Source organism: Manis javanica, chromosome 10 (genome assembly GCF_040802235.1).
Source record: "Manis javanica isolate MJ-LG chromosome 10, MJ_LKY, whole genome shotgun sequence".
Classification (NCBI taxonomy): Eukaryota; Metazoa; Chordata; class Mammalia; order Pholidota; family Manidae; genus Manis; species Manis javanica.
Window position 1 is genome coordinate 104,081,396 of NC_133165.1, and position 19,794 is coordinate 104,101,189.

At 44.2% G+C, this 19,794-nt stretch overlaps 1 long non-coding RNA gene across 5 annotated transcripts in view; it reads right to left on the reverse strand.

The window, feature by feature from the left end:
* Window positions 1-1,721: 1,721 nt before the first annotated feature.
* Window positions 1,722-19,794, reverse strand: part of LOC118970308 (uncharacterized) — a 36,717-nt gene continuing 18,644 nt past the window's right edge. For 4 of the 5 annotated variants that reach the window (XR_005058210.2, XR_012121556.1, XR_012121557.1 and 1 more), the window contains 2 exons: window positions 5,337-5,479; window positions 1,722-2,695 (listed from right to left, as the gene is read on the reverse strand). This is a non-coding gene — a long non-coding RNA (uncharacterized lncRNA). Of the gene's footprint in view, window positions 2,696-5,336; window positions 5,578-19,794 lie in introns of all 5 variants that reach the window. The other variant, XR_012121559.1, reaches the window with a different exon arrangement.

Sequence of the window (19,794 nt, forward strand, 5' to 3'; positions counted from 1 at the left end):
TCTTTCTTGGCTCTTTCTTCTCTCTTGGTCTGCTGAGAGTTACGGACATTAGCAGTGTCACCTCAGAGAGGGGTCAAGGCTGTCGAGATCCGTGCTCTGGGCGCGATCTGCCTGCAGCCCTGGTGCTGACATGCACCGCAGCTGGCCCCGCTGTAGTGGATGGCGTACTGCACAAAACAAGGAGGCAGGCCAAGGACATTGTGTTCTGCCTATAATCAGATCCCATTAAATGGCGAATGCTTCAATTCAAAAGTTTTGAATAGGATGGTACTTTATAAAGAACTCCAGCTGGTTAAATTTAGAGCCTGAAAAAATTCCAGTCTAATAATACACTCTGGCTCTGAGCCACCACATCCTTTAGATGGGGAACTGGATGAGTTTTCATTCACTTGGGGTTGCGTCTCAGTGCTGACTCGGAGGCAGGCCCTTAGGTTCTTTGCTCACGTTGGCCTTGGTGGGACTGGATCGTTTAATGAGACAAGCAGCTTCTGGTGGGTCTCTGACTGATAAAGGAGCCGCATGCTTGCTGATGCATTGTCAGAGGCTGATTGTGCAAGAAATATTGCTATTTTTATAAATGGTTTGGCCTCTTCAGTCATCCACCTGGCATGTCTCCCCATGGCCCCACCAAGACACTCATCCACCCCTTCTTCTGTTTGTAAACTGTTTGCAAAAGCGAGTCCTCAGAAAAGTCTGTCCTCCCTTCATCTTGTTGTTGAAGCCGACAAGGAATTTCCTCTGGCCATGTTTATCAGCTTTATAGATATTTTCAGGACATTTAGGCGTATTTTCCTAGTTCTCCCAAGTCTCGTAACTTCCCAGAGCACATGGCTCATTCCAGACCCGTTTATTGCTTAGTTCTATTCACAAGTACAAGTCAGCCAATGTTTCAGAAGTGCCTTCTGTGGGCAGGGCACTTTGCCAGGTACCTGGGTGAAGGGAAGTGAAAGAAATTCCCAACCCCATGGCTTAAACAATTGCCCATGCCAAGCCCCTCCCACACCCCTCCAGGCTGAATTACTTGCCCAATCCTACACTTGCACTTAGATCGCAGTACCCACCGATCATTGTCTCTGAGCTAGGCACTGCAGACTTGCACATAGTTATCCCAAGTCTCCCAACATCCTTGAGGTGTAAGCATCATCAATCCCATTTTACAGATGAGCAAACTGGGGCTAAGAGAGTGAAAAATATGGCTGAGATCACACAGTTAATAAGTGGCAGAACCATATTCAAACATGAGTGAACTGACCCCAAGGCCCATGCTCTTTACCACTACATTATATTGAAGGTTCTCCCTACTCACCCCCAAGGACATACACTCAGCCTCAGAGGTCGGCTGGCCATTGAGACAGTCTATGTTGTGTGCCAGGGGGAAGGTCTTGTGAAGGTCATTGTCTTCTAGCAGAACTGCCTAGCCTGGCTGCTCAGGGATTTCCCAGGCCTGGCTTATGAAAGAAACTCCCCCCCACACACATGCACACACCTCCGGCCTTGCCTTCCATGGGTGCAGCTCTGCCTGGTGCTCTGGAGGTGTCCCTTCACAGAGGCCACTTGCCCCCAGGTACCTTGGCTCCTTACAGAATCGGGGCCCCTTCGTAAGATCATTGTTCGGTGAGGCTGGGAGGAGACAAAACAGAGTCGGGCTATCCAGGCTAGAATGTTCTGGAAGTTAAGAACTGGTGGAGGGGAGAATGCACATTTAACCTTAAACACTGCTACATGTTTATAGCATCTGAATTCCAACAACATAATATTACACTTAAAGTATGTGGGAAGCAGTTTAATGTCATGATTGCACACCCAGGGCCCAGGGTCAAAAGGAAAGGTCAAATCCAAGTTCTACTACTTGTGCCAGTTACTTAAACTTGCCGAACCTCAGTTACCCTGTATCTCAAAGCATAATAATAACACTTACTATAGGGTTGTTGTGAGGATTCAGTGAGGCAAGGAATGTACGGCTTCAGTGCACTTTGGGCACAGAAAATGCCCCTCATTAATTTTACCACTTGCTATGATTTTTGTTGCTGGTGATAGTCCAAAACAATAAACTGTGATGAATACTGGGCATTTTGGAGCAGGAAGGCAGCTGGCCTCTCCCCAGCCACAGAAGCCTCTGGAAACAAGCTGGGGGTGGGATTAGGAACACAGCTGAAATGAAAACCCATGGTCCCTCTTCTGCCCCCACATCCCTCAGCTTTTTCTCCGCCCCTTCTCATTCTCCTGAAACCTCGACCACCTGGGTAATGGGACAATGAAGGACACAGAGGTAAGAAAGGGGGACAGGCCACAGGAACCCCAAGTTGAAAGGAGGAATGCTAATGGGAAAAGGCTGAGAAGGTTGAGTCTGCAAAGCGAAGTGTCTTTTTATTAACTCTGTGCAAGCTTCAAAGTCAGCTTGTCATGAAATCACTGGGTGCTCCGTTAGAAGGGGCTTTCCGGATGCTGGCTTGAGCTCTCCAGATCATAGCAGCTTCAGGAAAACTGAAAATGGAAACTGGCCAACCGTGCCTCCCCATGGCCAGGCATCAGGCCTCTCTCTCATCCACTTTTTGTCCTTCACAGGGACCACAGAGAGGAAAATCCAATCAGATGGCTGCATTTCAAAATTGGCTTGGCAGTGATAAAAATAAACTCCGAAGGTCCACATATTTGATCAATTTACCTTTATCCTTTAATCGAATAAGCCTCAGCCCTGCAATCAGAAAGAAAAATATTTTGCTAAGCATTTCATTTCTCCAGTGATTCATCTACCTGTGGTCTCAAAGCCGACATGATGGGAATGAGGTATTTAATGCTGAAATAATTTTTATGACCACATCACAAGAGGCTGGAATGGCTTTTAAGGTACATCATATTTTAATCACAAGCACACACATAAGGCACACAATGCTTGAAAACTTCAGAGAAGCTTGAATGGGAGTGCCAGGATCATAATACCATTATCAAGAAAGAAAGAACTGGCTTTTTTTTTCTTCTTCTTTTCAGTTCGTAACTCCTGTGTTTTTGGTTAGCCTGATAAGCTTGGAGGAAAGAAAGTAACAAAAAGTACATTCACAAGGAGGTTTCAGCTCAGCAGACGTCCAAGCAGCTAAAATGGGTAACCTCACTGTCTTGTGTTACTCATTAGCTAGAAGGCAGGTCTCCTTTGAAAGAGCAGAAGAATTCCCAGAAGCCAGGGCTGTTGGCAGCACTTCCAGGGAGCACTCATAGCCAGTGCCTCCCGCTGGTCTGCTCCACACACAGCATCCCTGTCCTCGGGATGGCGATGCAGGGAGGGCAATAAAGCCATCCCTGGGATTCCTGATGCTGGGGCGCACATCACTCTGCCCGCAGCCAGTTGCCACTTGGGTCCAGGAAAACAGGAGGGAAAAGGCAAAGAGAAAGAGGTCAGAGAACAAAAAAGGTGGGTAAGAGGAAGGGGAGGCACTATGAAGAGATTTTTAAGCAGGCGGGATGATGCAGTGGGGAAATAATGAGCTTTAGCATCTGACAGACCTGGGTTCAGAGCCTAGACCTGCAGCTTCTTAACAGTGAGATCTTGGACAAGTTACTTCATCTGTCTGAGCTTCATCTCCTCAAACATAAAACAGGGGAAACTATCTGGCATATTGTGTTATCCTGAGAATGAATGAGAACACTTGTGCAAAGATTTTAGGGCAGTGCCTGAAACATAATAGTATATGATGAATACTGATTTTCATATTTCCTTTTGTCCGCCAACCTCTTTAAAGGTGAGAAAACAGAATAAAATAGAATGTGTCACTCAATTCAAATCTTGTTCCTCAGCTCAGAAACCCCTCCATAGTGCACCACTGCCTACAGAGTAAAGGCCCAGCTGCCTGGCAAAGCAGCCCAGCTCTGCCCATTCTGGCCCCAGGTTGGCATCATTGGCCATTATCTGGGCTCTTATACCCCCCTACCCCCGCCGACCATTCCACCATTTCCCTTCCCCTCTTTTACTTGTGTTGTTCTCCTCAGCGTGGGCTTCCTGTCTCTCCTCATTTACTCATGGAAATCCTGCACTTCTTTCCTCCTTCTCTTCTCATTTATTGGGCAACTACCAAATGCCAGACACTCTGCTGGGAGGCAGAAACAAAGAGAAAACAGACTGGCCCCGATTTGAGTGCAGTGACTGGGGCAGGGGTGGGGGAGATAGACTTTTCCACAGAAGCTTTAATAAAAGAAAGGGAGCAATGGATTCTACTGGAAGAGATGGGAATGAACAATAACTATGGACGGGAGATAGCACTTGAGCTGGGCTAAGAAGGTTATGTAGGATTATTTCAGCAAGGACAAAGGGGGAGGTCAGTGGGCAATATTTTGAGGAAGTGAAGAATCCTAAATCATACTCTGGGCCTAGAGGAAAAGTAGGAAAAAGCAAATAGGAGGGGATGGCTGTGGGGGTGGGAAGGTGGGGTAAGCAATTCCGAGGCAGACGTCATGGCGAGGATCTCATTCCACCATTTCACATCTGTGCATCCCTGGGCAATTCTTTCAACTTCTGAGCTTCAGTTTTGTCTTCTGTAAAGTGGGGAATAAAACTAGCTCCTAGCCAGTAGGATGTGTGAGGATAAAATAAGGTGGTCCCTGTAATATTCTTTGCAGTGACTCTGGCAACACAGGAAGTGCTGAGCAAACATTCGTGATTGTGGGGGGTTTTTTCTTCTTTTTTTTTTAAGTCTGACAAAAATGCCAGGTCCTATTCAGCTTTTCCTGACACTCTGAGTCAACTCTCACTCCTTTTCCCTCCATTTAGCATTATTTCACAGCCTTTTGCATGACACAGTATTTCTTTTTCTGCTTCTGTCTGCAACAGATGAAATCCCGTGTCTCGTTCATCTGGGGCATCCCCTGCAGTACAGAGCACCCTACTTTGGACATGGTGATTAATCCCTGAATGATTGTTGGCTGAATGGATGAAACCTCTCACAACTTCAAATGAATACTTTTTGGAAATATTAGAGCTGACAACAATCCTTCAGTCCAGTGTTTTTCAACCTTTTATGCATAATCCCCAGTACAAAAACAATTTTACATCAAGATCAAGTGTATATGTTTACATATACATTTATAGTTAAGGAAACAAAAATGTCATGAAATAATAATTACCCTTCCTGCTACAGTACATTACAATATGTTCTAATCTCTTCTTTTCAATAAACTTTTTTTCTTTTAGAAGAGTTTTTAAACTTACAAAATTATTGGGAAAGTATTACAGAAAGTTTCCACACATCTCATACCGTTTCCTCTATTATTAGCATCTTACATCAGAATGAAACATTTTCTACAACTAAGGAACTAATATTTATACATAACTTAACTGAAGTCCATACCTTATTCAGATTCCTTTAGTTTTTTCCTAGTGTGTTTTTTCTGTTCCAGGATTCCTTCCAGCAGCCATGTGACCTGAGGGGTCATGTCTCTTAGGCTCCCCTGGGCTGTGATAGTTTCTCAGACTTCCCTTGTTTCTGATGACCTTCACAGTTTAGAAGAATACTGGTCAGATATTTTATAGAATGTTCCTCAACTGTGGTTTGTCTGATGTTTTTCTTATGATTAGACTGGGGCTGTGGACTTGAGGGAGGAAGAACACAAGGTGAAGGGCCATTCTCATCACATCGTACCCAGGATACGTATCCCTTTATCTACATGACTTATGATTATTGATGTTAATGGGCCTGCATCACCTGCCTTGAGGTAGTGTTTCTCAGCTTTTCCCACCATCAAGTTACTCTTTCCCTTTCTATACTTTACTCTTTGGAAGTAAGTCACTATGTGCAGCCCACACTTAAGGAGTGGGCAGTGATGTTGTATCACTTTGAAGATGGAGTATCTACATAAATTATTTATAATTTTCCTGCATAGGAGATTTGTCTGTTCTCCTTACATTGCTTATTTATTCCATCGGTATTGATTCAGGGATTCTTTTTAGCCTTCGGGTTATAATTCAATACTACTTTTATTACCTTAATTATTTAGCTGCTTCAACAACTGTGGGTGAAATTTCAATTGGCTCCTGTACACCTTTGGCATACCTTTATTATTTATCACTGTGGGTTTTGTTTGTGTTTGTGTTTGTATTTGAGCACTTCTTTCTTTTCTGGTACTGCAAGAAATCATCTTGTACATTTCTTAGGTCACAGTCCTATAATCAGCCTTTTCTCCAAGGAGTCCTGTTGCCTTTTATTGGAGAATGGTCTTAGGAACTAACCCCTGGTCGTGAGGTTTGCTCACCGCCACCAGGGTGTCATTGCTTCTAGGCCGTCTCAGCTGACAAACAAGAAGATCCATGTGTGTATACTAACCAGTGTATAGATATATATCTATAAACATTTCTATATGTAACCATGTGTGTCTGTATTAAGCTAAACATGAGTTCTAACTGATGTCTTCAGTTTGAATTCAATACTGCGTGGATTATTCTAGCCTTCTCCCCTTATTTACCTGCAGTCTCTCACTCCAACAGTGAGAAACCCGGTTCCTAGCATCTGTCATCCACTTGCTTAGTTGTTCGGTTCCAGTATACGTGGAGAGTGGTTTGAGTACCGATATGCAAATTCAACTTTATCTGCTAGAGAACAGCGCTTATGCACACTTTTCTTTGCCTTTAGTCCTACCAACCCACTCATTTCCCAGGTTGCTTAGCTCAGCATTTTTCTCCCACCCTCTTGAATGAGGCATTCATACATTTCATATCTAGGCTTGCCACAAAGTGCTTGTCTGGGGCTTTCCCTCACCATCATTGTGTTTCCAGTCCCAAGTCTTAATCATTTTTTGTTACTACGTTGTTTTGTAAAAGCTATCCTCCAATAGATTTTTGAGAAACAGAAGATTTTGAAACAATGTCTTGATTCTACCTTTATACTTTTTCATAGCTTGGTAGCAGAATAATAATCCCCACCCCCAAAAAATGTCCACTTCCTAATCTCCAGAATCAATGAATATGTTACATTATATGGCAAAAGGGAATTTGCTGATGTGATGAAGATTATGGTCCTTGAGATGGGGAAAATATTTTAGACTATCCACAAGGGCCTAATGCAACCACACGAGCCCATAAAGGCAGAGAACTTTCTCTGTCTGAGAAGGAGAGGTGAGGGGGAGGTGATGGCAGAGAGATCTGAAGCATGAAAAGGACTTGAAGCAGTGCTGGCTTTGAAGATGAAGGAAGGACACTGTGAGTCAAGGAACTCTGGCAACCTCTGCAAGCTAAGAACAATCCCTCTGGCCAGCAGCCAGCAAAGAAGCCGTGATCTATATCCTAAAACTGAAAGGGACTTAATTCTGTCAACAATCTGAATGAGATTGGAAGGGGATTCTCAATCTTGAGCCTTCAGAAAAGAATACAATCTTGCCAACACAGTCTTTCAAGACTCAAATCTGAGTAACCAGTCAAGACTGCCATATTTCTGACCTCCAAAACTGGGAGATAATGAACTTGTGTTGTTTTAAGCTGCAAAATTTGTGATCGTTTGTTGTGGGATAAATGAAAAACTAATACATTTTATTTAGATAGAAAATATCTAGGTTAGAAATATTTTTTCCCTCTGAACTTCAGAGGTATCATTGCTGTAATATCTTCCAGCATCTAGTATTGTTATTAAAAGTTTCCAAGCCATTCTCATTTCTGTTCCTTTTTAATGTGATCTGTTTTTTCTTTAGATATTTTTTCCTTATTCCATGATGTTTAAAACTGTGATAACAATGTACCTTTTGTGCAGGCCTTTAGTTCATTTATTGCAATGGGCTTTGTTGGAAATTTTCAACCTAGAAACTCATTATTGTATCAGCTTTTGTTGTATACATGCCACCCCAAAGTTTAGTTATTAACAATGATTTGGTCTGGGTTCTGCTGAGCACTTCCAGGGATCTAGCCAGGCTTGGCTGATCTAGGCTGAGCTCAGCTGGAGTCACCTATCTGTGCCCCATCAGGGCACCCAAGGTTGTTTGTATGGTTAGCAGTAGTTAGCAGTGGTCCAGGAGCAAAAGTGGAAGTATGCAAAGCTTCTGGAAACCTAGGCTCAAAACTTCTGCCACATTCTATGGATGAAGCAAGTCATAAACTCAGTTTAGATTCAAGGGGTAGAGAAATAGATTCGACCTTTTTATATCAGTATTATGATCATTTTTGCATATCTTTAAGACCTTTTCCTATGTTTTCTTAATTTCTTCTCTATTAGTCTCTTTTTGGACTTCCTTCAGTAGCCCATTGATCTGGGGTTGATAGAATTATTTTATTTTCTTCTTATTTTATATCGCTGGCTTATTTATACTTTCTAGAAGATTTCCTCAATTTTAATTTCTATTGTTTTTTTCATTTCAGCTGTCAGAACTTTAATTAATAACTAATAAAGAGCTCTTTATTTCTTTTTTTTCTGAATGTTATTTTTTATACTAACTTGCTCTTTTGTCATGGATGCAGTGATTTCTTTTAGCTCTCTGACCATGATAGTATAGTCTTGTTTTACTTTAAAATTTCTGCTCCTTGAAAATTAGATTGTTTCTCCATGTCCTTCTTTATTTTCTCTGTGGTTTGGAATTTCATGTTAATGGACTTTCTCAAAAGTCTGGAGATCCTTAACTGTCTGTTCCTACTTAAGAATGAAGTACTATAACACTGACTGGAAGTACTGTGTGCATGAACAGGACTTGCCATGTGGGAGGCTTTCTAAGAGAGTTGTCTAGAGAGCCAATATATGCATTTAATTGATAGGACTCCCCAAACATCAATGTATTTAAGTGTTTTCTCTTGTACAGCTTGGTTTCTCCAAACTCTTTCCTGCCTTAGGGCCTTTGCACATGCTGTTTCCTCTATACTCTTCTCCCCCTCACCGTCTACTCAGAGCCTACTCATACTTTAAAACTAAGTCGAAATGTCACTTCATCAGGGATGCTTTTCAAAATCTTCCAGACTTTATTTTGGGCCCTTGTAATGAACTCTTACAACATCCTATACTTCATATTACCAGTACTTATCTTAGATATCATTTAAAATATTTTATGTAAATATCTATGTAATCTCTTCTCAACTAGGCTACAAGCTTCATGGGGCAAAGTCCTTGTCTGTGTTGTTCACTGCAATGTCCTAAGCACCTGGCACAGGACCTGGCATATAATAGCTACCCAATGAATATGTGTTAAGTGAAATGAACACATGTACATGCAAGCAAAACAATTTTCCTGACTTACATATCTTCTTAGTGGCATAACTAAAAAAATTAAAAAGTCCTTTTGTACCCCCTTCATGATTTTCCTATTTCTGAGTCCCCCTCTTGCAGCTCCTAATAAAGCCCCCCAAGGACTCTTGGGAAGACTGTTCTCATCCCAACTAACCCCACCACAGACAATCCTGGAAGGCCAAAGACTGCAGACATTTTGTAAACAGCCCCAGCTCCCACGGGCTCCCTTATTTTAGGGAGGAACCAGGGTTTGGCCTGTCCCCAGTATTCAAGCCCGAGAATGGGGGGCTATGGCATCTTCCTGGGGAGGCTGTCTCCCCACTTCCACCTTTCACTCCAGGGCGCTGGCACTGCTGGTGCCACTTCAAGCACTTGAATGTCTCAGGAGTGACAGAAAATGAAAAACTCCCTGTTGACAGATTTCTCCTTACCTGGCACCAAGACAACTCTCCCTCTCTGCTAGAGATAAAATGGAAATAAGTTTAAAATAAGTACCGTAATGACTTCATAAGTTCAAGAAGGTATGCAAGGCTCCTGGGCTGTCTGCTCTGAGAGCAACACCTCACCCGTGACTGGAAGGAAGAAGGTCAAAGCCAGCAACCTGCAGAGGGAGACTCCCCTGACTTGCCCCTCCTTCCATTCCTGCCTCAGGAAAAAAACCAAATGAGCAAACAAACACATTTTATCTGGTCAAGCCAAGGCATCCTGAAAATCTGATGTTAAAGTAAGGCAAAACTAAGAATAGTCCAGTCTGTGAGATTGCTGTAGTACCTCCTTTAAAATAAAGGGCTATGAGGACTGAATGGGACTCTGTCAAGCTTTCATGTTCACCCTGAGGGAACCAAAGTCTCCGCAAGCTCAGGCAACTTGCCAAAGGTCCCAACTCCCAAAGAGCTAGCGAGTTCCAGAGCCAAGAGTTAAATCCAAGCCCCTGAGAAATTGCACTATTTTATATTTAGGGTATATTAGTTAAGGAATTCCACTCCTGCTTAGAATGTTGAAACCCCAAGAGAACAGTGATCTCACCCTAATGAGGAAGGAAATGCTGCATAATTTATAAAATCATCACTTTTCTTCAGGCTCTCAGCTGACATTACAAAGCTACTGGGTGAGTTGCATTCCAACGGGAGGCAAGCCCCTCCAGGGGGAGAGGGTGCACAATCTGCTCACATGGGGAGGAGAAGGGGAGAAAGACAGGGCCACAGCTGAAGCTGGGGGAAACCAGCTAAGATGGTAACAGATTGTTAGAGGCCAACATGAGCTAGCGTGTGAGTTTGGGACAGTGAGGAGCCCAGACAGAGGAAGACGGCACTCACTCACACGTTCTGCTCTGCAGGCCTCGGTGTGTTCCTAGAAAGATGAGTGACAGGCTGGAGCCTGAGGGCCCCAGAGGGGGCACTGCTGGGCAGGAAGGGGACAGGCTCAAAGCCTCACTGATTCCCCAGACCCATCTCCTTAGACAGCAAAGTCAGAAGCTGCTGAGGGATCAGTGGAAGGCCTATTGTCCTCAGGGCCCAGACAAAAATCCATTGCTCTAGGTCAGGGGTAGAAGCATAACTCTTTGCCCTTGGGAAAGGAACAGGAGGGCACCACGGGCTCAGGTCGGGGACCTGGCACCAAGCTGAAGTCTGCTGCCCTGGAGGAGAGTGTATGTGATTCCTAAGGCTGCAGTAACAAAGTATGCAAAGTGGGTGACTTCATCAACAGCAATGAATTCTCCCACTGGTCTGGAAGCCAGAAGTCTGAAATCAAGGTGCCTGCAGGATTGGTTCCTTCCTGAGGCTCTGAGGGAGAATCTGTGCCATGCCCATCTCCTGGTTCGGGCGCACGCTGGAGACCCTTGGAGCTCCTTGGCTTACTGTAGCTCTATTCTTCCAATCTCTGCCTCTGTCACATGGGTCTTCCCTTGGTATCTGTGTGTCTGCATCTCCCTCTTCTTTCTATTATACAGACACCAGTCATTAGTTTTAGGGTCAGTCCTTCCTAACACAATATAGTCTCATCTTAACTAATTACAACTGCCAAGATCCTATAACCAAATACAGTCATATCCTAAAGGTCTAGGTGGACATGAATTAGGGGGCTGGGGAGACACTACCCAAGGCAGTACAGAGGACAGGAAACTTCCTGCCCCAGATCACCCGCAGACTACACCGAGTTGGGCTGCTACAGAGAGGAGAGGCAGGAATGCCGAGAAGGCCCCTCTCCCAGGGCCCAGGCATGGAGGTCCTAAGAACATCTGAGGCTGGGCCAGGGCAACACAACAGCCCTGGTCTCTACCAGGAGCCCAAACAGAGGAATGGGCAACACTGCGAAGGCCAAGGGCGTGGAGGGAGAGAAACTGTTACAGACTGAATGTTTGATTCTCCCCAAAATGTGTATGTCAAAGCCCTAACCTCAGTGTGGCTGTATTTGGAGATGGGGCCTCTAGGGAAATAATTAAGGTTAAATGAGGTCATATCTGATAGGAGTAGTCGATCTAATAGGTGACCTTATAAGAGGAGCCATGGAACTCTCTCTCTCTCTCCAGGCTCAGGCACTGTGGACAGGCCCTGTGAACAGAGAGAAGGTGGCCCTCTCCAAGCCCAGGAGAGAGGTCTCACCAGACACCAACCCTGCTGGCACCTTGATTTTGTAATTCCAGCATCCAGAACTGTGAGAAAAGAAATGTCTGTTGTTTAAACCACCTTGTCTAAGGTGTCTTGTTGTGGTAGCCAGAGTGGACTAATACAGAACAGCTCTGGACACAGGCAGGCAGGGCCTGCTGGGAGCTGGGCTGGAACAGGAACAGGGAGGAAAACACTCCATCCTCTTGCCCTACGATGGACCCCAAGGAGCAGCAACCCCCTGCAGGGGGACCAGGTGGACAGTCACTACAGTAAACACAAAGCCCAAGCCCAGTTGAATACCGGACGGGATTGATTCAACCACCCCTTCCCCAAGAGAGTTCTGGTTGTAAATCCTAATTTCCAGCTTATTGCTACACCAGGTAAAGAAGAAACAGAGCAACTTCATGGCTGTGTAGAGAGTGGAGATGGGATACAGGCAAGAAGACACAGCAGCAGCTCCCTCTGGCCCCCTGGGAATGAAAACATTCAGCCTATAACAGTTTCCTACTGCATTTTAGGAGAATTTCTTCTTTCAAGGGCAGGGCTCGCTTTGATGGCTCCCTACTTAGTTGTCCCTTGAACACTCTTCACAAGTCAAATGAAAACCAGGAATCATTGGGTCAATGGCAGTTGGGGAAAAACAGAGCCAGACACACTTATGTTTGTCCTTTCTCCAGCATTTTTGATATATCTCCAGTTTACTCAAATCTCTTCAGACTCACGGCTTTAGACGTCCGGCTTAATGCAAACCATTCAACACAGCCCTGCATGAATTATGGGTGATTTATTGAGATCACTTTAAGAATCTTAAGTGCAGGCACTGCTAAGATTGCTGAGGCCTAATGTCATGTGAAAGTTTTCCAAGAAATCCAGGTTGCAAAGGGCCCACTAGCCCAATGATGGCTTCTGCCGCGATTTCTTTTTCTAGTGATTTTCCTAGAAAAGGTCTAAGCTTTGTGCAGAAGTAGAGCTCTTACCACTTGCAGTAGAGCTGTAAGCATGAGCTGTCTGCATTTTCCTCCTTTTCTGCTCAGTCAGAGAGAGGTGAGGGTTCTAGCTGTAGATCGTTAGCTTTTTGGGATGGTTAACGAATATGGACTGGAAGTGCCTGGACCTGCTCGGTTCCAGATGACCTATGTCACCTAGCTTTTCTACCTCTTCAGCAGTAATACAACAGCACAGACTCTAGAGTCACACTGCCCTGGGTTCAAGTCCCAGCCCCACCAGCCACTAGCTTTCTGACTTTGGACAAATGACTTACCTCTTTATGACTATTGGACTGGTAGACAGATACAGATATACATCACTCAGAATACGTCCTATAAGCTGGTAACTATCACCACCTAAATTTGACCTCTCCTGTCTGAAGTCCCCAGTTCTTTACACATTAGATCCCTGAGTCAGCCTACAAGACCCACTCTGTAAAGTGACCCTTAACTCACAAACCATGTCCATTACCCTTTTTCTCTGTGTCCCCCCTCAAGGTGCTAATAGAAAGCCCTGCTGTGTTGATCCATCTGTAGCACCTCAAATAGCACAGGATCCAACTCATAGACCATACTCACTAAATGTTCTTGGAATAAATAAGTGAAGGAATAATCTCCCTCTCCTATAGAGGATGGGGAAGTGGGGAACTAACATTTATCAGGTGCTTAGAAGTGTGAGGCACTTAGCTGATTTCACCTATTATTCTGAATCATGTAGTAATATTGCAAGTGACATACTTATTGGCAGTTCACTTATTAGCTGGTCTTCATTAGTAGATCAAATGTGTTTGCTTATTACTGTATATAGCAAAACATACCACGTAAATGGTTAAGAGCATGGACTCTGGGGCAGACTGCCCTGGTTCAGAGTCAAGCTCTAGGGTGGAGGTGTCACTAGGGAGAGTTACTTAACCTTTCTCTACCTCCATTTTTCCATCTGTTATATGGGGATGATACATGGACAATAAGGATTATGTTATGTGTATAGTTAATACACATAAAGCACTAGTAATGTGGCAAGTGCTCAATAAATGTTAGCTGTATTGTTATATAGTGTTTGATACTTTTAATGAAATGATGTATGTATTGCAATAACATTTCAATAAATAAAATGTGTAGCTGACTAAATTTCATAGGTTGGGAAGAGTATTATTGTTAAATAGTCCCCCTTTGAGAAAAGAAAGAATGAACAGAATAGCCTGATGGTGGGCAGAACACTGAACTCAGACCAAGAAAATCTCATTTCAAGTCGCCGTCTTGCAACTTGCTGGCTTTGCCACCCTGACGTGTTCTTGACTTCTCGAAGCCTCCCTTTCCTCACCTAAGAACTTGGGAGAAGGGGACATCCTCTCTCCACACAGTGTAAAAATGAAGAGATGCTTCTACAAAAGGACCCACCGCAGCCCTTAAGACACTGGAGGCACATGGCACCTGAGATGATGGTATTATATTACATCTTTATTTCATTCATTTACATTTTCCCCAAAATATATTTACTCCACAACATGTAAACCTGGGAAAGTGGTTAAAAATAAACATGTATCATTTAGGGTTGGCAGTGTCTCCTGGGAAAACTCAGTGTCTGTTGCCTGACTGTAAGAGCAGTGGGTGGGACATCTATGGGTGGGGAGCCCAGGCAAGCATCTCTCAACACCAGAGGGACGGCTTCTGGTTGAAGATGGTAGAAAGAACTCACTTATTCAGTGTGAAAAGAAGGATTCTCTGTGAACAAGTTTCCAATCAGTTTGAAGATGTGTTGGTAGATGAAGCCAAGAAAGAAGTAGTCACTGCCCAGAATATGTCACTACAGGGACCACAGGGGAAGTGTTGAGCCATCCATCATCCAGGTGAAACACCTGAGACCCTTGGGGACAGCAAGGGCCAGGGATGGTGGGAGTGGGAGCAGGGGTTGCCCTAAAAGTCAAAGATCGCTATGCTGCACAGTTGTTTGAATTGGTTTCACTGCCTCTCTTTCCCACTCCCAACGCAGAGAAACCAGCAGCCTGGATTCCACCCCAGGCAGAAATCTGGGAAGAGCTAATGTGCCTGTTTTGGAATCGGGCAGCTCAGAATAATGTCCTTTACGTTGTGGTACTGGGCACTTCAGGCTGCAGCTGGGTCCCTCCCCATTCCTACAGGGAATATCCATCAGTACAAGTATGTAGAGGTGTTGTTCCAGAAAATGATTTCTTGAAAACAGCTCCACAGTTGAGGCAACCTGCAGTTGGTCCTAGAATACTCCACCCAGTCTTGTATGGGTGCCCATGGCTGTTAGGCTTGGGGAGAGCCGCAGAGGACACTGGGACATGGCAAGCAGTGTATGTTATTAAGCTTCATCAGCAAGGGGAAAACATTGGAAAATCTCATTGCATTGTGTGTTTCAAAATATGAACTTTGAATACCAAGTTTCACCCCAAAGCCTGCCTGACAAGTGAGCTGCTCTTCATTATAACTGAGCAAAACCCTATCCCTAAACTTATGACAAAGACATCTTTCTTCCATTATACTTTGATAGTTTGTAGAATGTTTCCACTGAAAATTTGATCCTGCTTTCCCTGTCTATCAGTTATCTATTTCCATAATTATGCCGTGTAACACTTTTCTCCAAGACTCGGCATTTTACTGTTGCTCGTGAGTCTATACATCCCCTCGGTGGTCCTTCTGGTCTTGGCTGTGACCCTTCACATATTTCAGGTCGCCGTGGGTCAGTTCTGCTGATCTTTGCAGGGCTCTTTCACGTTTGAAGGCTGACTGGCTATCGGCTGGTCTAGGATAGCTTGGCCAGACTGAATGGACTCAGCTCCACGTCCCTCCCAATTTCCTCCACTCAGCTAATCCAGACTTGTTCGCACACCAAGGAGATGGTTTCAAGAGAGTGTGTAAAAGTGTCTGAGGCCTCCTGACTCCCAGGCTTGGACCTGGGACACTGTCACACCCACCTGTTCTCCTAGCCAAAGCAAGTTCTATGGCCTAGTTTTCCCCTATTTAAAATGAGTTGGAACATATCTGGTCAGGCTCTAGCCTGAGTGTCTGTACTTCATATATATTAAGTATTCAGCCTTCCTGATAACCCTGTGGAGCAGAAACTATTGTTATCATCATTTTATAGATGATAAACCTGTTGTTCACACAGGGGAAAGAACTAGCCCAAGGCCTCACAGAAACAAAGGGACAGAGCTGTACCTTAAACCCAGGTGTCTGGCTCCAGGGCCTGTGCTCTGAACTGCTATGTTATTTTATCATTTACCATTTGGCAGTATTCGTTTGATAGCATACGAAGAGTCTCTTCAAGGCAACCTAGGTTTTTATCTGACCAAAATCTGAAAACTCTTCCAGCCTCCAGTCATTCCCCAGTTTCAAATCCTCTTTCACTGGTTTAGGTATTTACTACAACAGGACCTCACTTCTTGGTACTCAAACGTGTACTAGGTCACTAGGATAACAATAATGTGCCACAGACTGGGGGGCTTTAACAACACAAGTTCACTTTCTCACAGTTCTGGAGGTTAGATGTTCAAAATCAAGGTGTGGGCAGGGATGGTTCCCTCCGAGACTTCTCCCCTTGGCTTATAAGTGGCCATCTTCTCCCTGTGTCTTCACATGGTCTTCGTCTGTACATGTCTGTGTGCAGCTTTCTTCTTATAAGGACACCAGTCATATGGAACTAGGGCCACCCATATGACCTCCTTTTACCTTAATTACTTCTTTCAAGTCCCCATCCTTAAATACATTCTGAGGTACTAGGGGTCATATGAATCTGGGGGGACACGACACAGTCCAGAACAACCTCCTATCAAAATCCTCTAGGAGAGAGATGACAAGAGTCTAAAACAAGAGAGTGGAGGAGAGAGACTTATTAATCAATAGTCTTTTTCTAAACACTTCTAATGGCCCCCAGAAAGTCTCTTCCCCAAATGTCCTAAACAACTATTCCATGTGGCAGAGGGAAAAGGCCAGGTCAGATCAGTTTTTTGGCTTTGTGTCTAGAAATGAAGGACACTGGGATTTTCTGAGGACATTATTCACTTTTCACTCGGTAGTGTTGGCACCATGAAGACAGAAGCTGAGAGAAATATTATGAGTTTGGAGCAAAGTGAAAAATGAAAATGGCAAAGGGCAAAAGGAAAAAATAACACATTTCTGCCCTAGAGAGCAACCAGTGGAATTGAGAAATTACAGCCTGTGCCCGGCCCTCCCTGTTCCAGGGAAGGAAGATTCCAGGCCCCTCAGCAGAGCAGCAAATGAGGGCAAAGAACGTTCCAGAGACACATGTGCATTATGCTTATAGTGGACACTGATGGAGAAGCCCTCTGCCAAAGGCTCTTTTCATGGGAAAACAGAGTGGTCTTAACAGAAGCACCTGTCCCTCAAGGGGAGGTGGGTTTGCCACTTGAGGACCGCAGGTTGGAAACGGCCAGGTGGGGGTCCTGATGGGAATCAAGGGTGAAGTAGAGAAGGCAGGGACAGGGTTGAGCCATCTCTGAAGCAGATTTCTCCCAGAGCCAGTCCAGGGCTGGAAACTCCAGGCAGAGGGTGCCAGCATGAGCATGACCTGACCCTGCAGGACTGACAACCAGAACCTTAGGAGCAGGGGTTGAGGTGTCTGCCCTGTGCACATCAGTTCAGGAACCACTCCCTTCAAGGGAACTCTCCAGCTGCTTTCCAAATGCCTCTGCTGTAGCTGGAAGAACACTAGAGTGGGCATCAGAAAACCTGAGAGAGGGTCTTGATTCTGCCCTCTCCTACCTGGGTGATTTGGGACATGTTTCTTGACTCTTCTGAGCCTCAGGGTTCTCCCTTAGGAAATGAGAATGGTATTGCATGGCCTACCTCACTGCTTACAGAATTAAACCAAAAGATGTACATAAAAGCATGTTGTTCAATTCTAAAATGAGGAGGAGGAAACCGACTGGGCCTTGGAGTCAGACAGACCTGGGTTCAAAGTTGGCTTTAGACACTGAAAAGCTGGGTGATCCTATGCTAATCCTCTTTGGCTCCATTGCCTCATTCATTCATTCATTCATTCATTCATTCATTCATTCATTCATCCATTCAACAAAAATGATACAGAAGCCTAACTATAGGTCAGGTACCAAAAAATAGGAAGACCTGGGGTCTTTACCTTCACAGAATTTTCTTGTCTATAAAAAGGAAAAAATGAAACATTTGCCTTGTAGAATTGCCAGAAGAATCAAATAAGATTGAGTATTTATAATGCTCAGCCTCTTAGTGGCTTATACAGGATGCTCAATAAATGTCATTTCCACCTTCTTTCCCCAACAAAACTATCATCATTAACATGGGAAACTTCTTTTGATCAAGGCCTTGTAAGAAAAGAGAAATGGAATATGATTACAGAGAAAGACCAGTTACTTTCACAAATTAAAAATAGGTTTGGGCATAAGCACCTCTTGCTATGGCAGACTTTCATTTGATGCACTAGAGGACAAACAATTTAGAGGTTTCTTTTAATTGAAGTCAAAATTAATCAGAACAACTAGTGAGAATCCATTCAACATAATGTAATTCTGTTTGGAGACTGAGATATTATCTTTGTTAATGGACATCTGGAAGCCTGTAGGTGAACATCAAAGCCAAGGACCCATTCATCTTTCTGTCTGGCTGTCCCTTTATTCCTATCTTAATATACACTCCCAGGCAATACACATGTACATATACATGTACACACATGTGTGCACACATGCACACACACATGCATGGGCACAAATAAACATGCATGCACACACACAATTCCCAGGAGGCTAGTGTGTTCTCTTTATAAGATAGCATTTCATTTTGAGAAATAGTTCTTATTTTTGCTACTCTAATAAATGTTTATTGAATGAAGAAAGAGATGAGTGAATGAGTTAGCTCTTATGGGCCAACAACCAGCTCTGAAACATGCCTTTTGAAAAAAAGAAAATGTGTACCCTACACAAATAAATTTGGGGAAACCTGAATCCTTAATTACTACAGGAGATTCACAAAGCACAAGCACCTATAAAGCTTCTGAGAAGTTTCTAGTAAAGAAACCAGTTTGTCTGTTTTCTGGGGATGTGCTTATCATTTAAGCCTGGAAGTTCTTTTTCCTCCCCTAGGTTTATTGACCTGTAATTGATACATGACACGGTTTAAGTGAAGGTATAGTGTGTGTTGAGAAACCCGCTTAACTTTTCTAATACAGAAAGTCCCAATTTACTGGACCAAGGATAGCTCTTTTATGTACATGTTTGTTTGTGCTTAACACCCATTAATTTCACAACATCTATTGTTCTGGGAAAAACCGTTTGGGAAAGCCTGTGCTAGCTAGTTAGGTAGGAGCAGAGCTGCCTAGAGGCCAGCTGGGACTTGGCGATGTGCAACGCAGCTATGTCTGATGGTGAAGCTTACCCTGCCTATCTCTGCAGATCGCTGAGGCCACTTCCCGCCAGGCCAGCCCTAAAAAACTGGGCTCTGTTATAAGGACAAAGGAAGCCTCAATAAACTAAGGGCCATGAGACCTCAGAACGCTTTGATACTGGGGATGGGAAGATGACAGGATCCTGCCAGTTTCCCACCCCTTTTCCTCTCCTTACACAGCTTCATTCCTTCTGTCTCTGTGCTCCCTCCCCCTGTGCTGCTCCAGATCACAGAGCAGGGGGGAAGTTGCCACCACAAAGCTACCTCCACACCTTAGCACTGAAGTTTCAGGCCCCTAGGTTTGCCATCCATAGTGACTTCTTATAAGGAGGCTGCTGGACCCCTTTCCCCTCGGGGGAGGGAGACAGCTAGAGATTTCCAGACAGCCACTCCATGAGGGCCCAGCATTCTCTTCTCTGTGTTTTGCCCACCTGTGCTCCTAAACCCTGGCCATGCCTGAGAACCATTTTCAAATACTTGTATTTTCAAAATACTTGTCTTGGGCTTCCCAGCAGAGATGCCAATTCAGTAGATCCAGATAGGGATCTGTATGGTGTAAAAGTTCCTCCAATTTTGCCAAAGTATTACTCTAGAATCATCCATGTGCTGTTTGTGCCC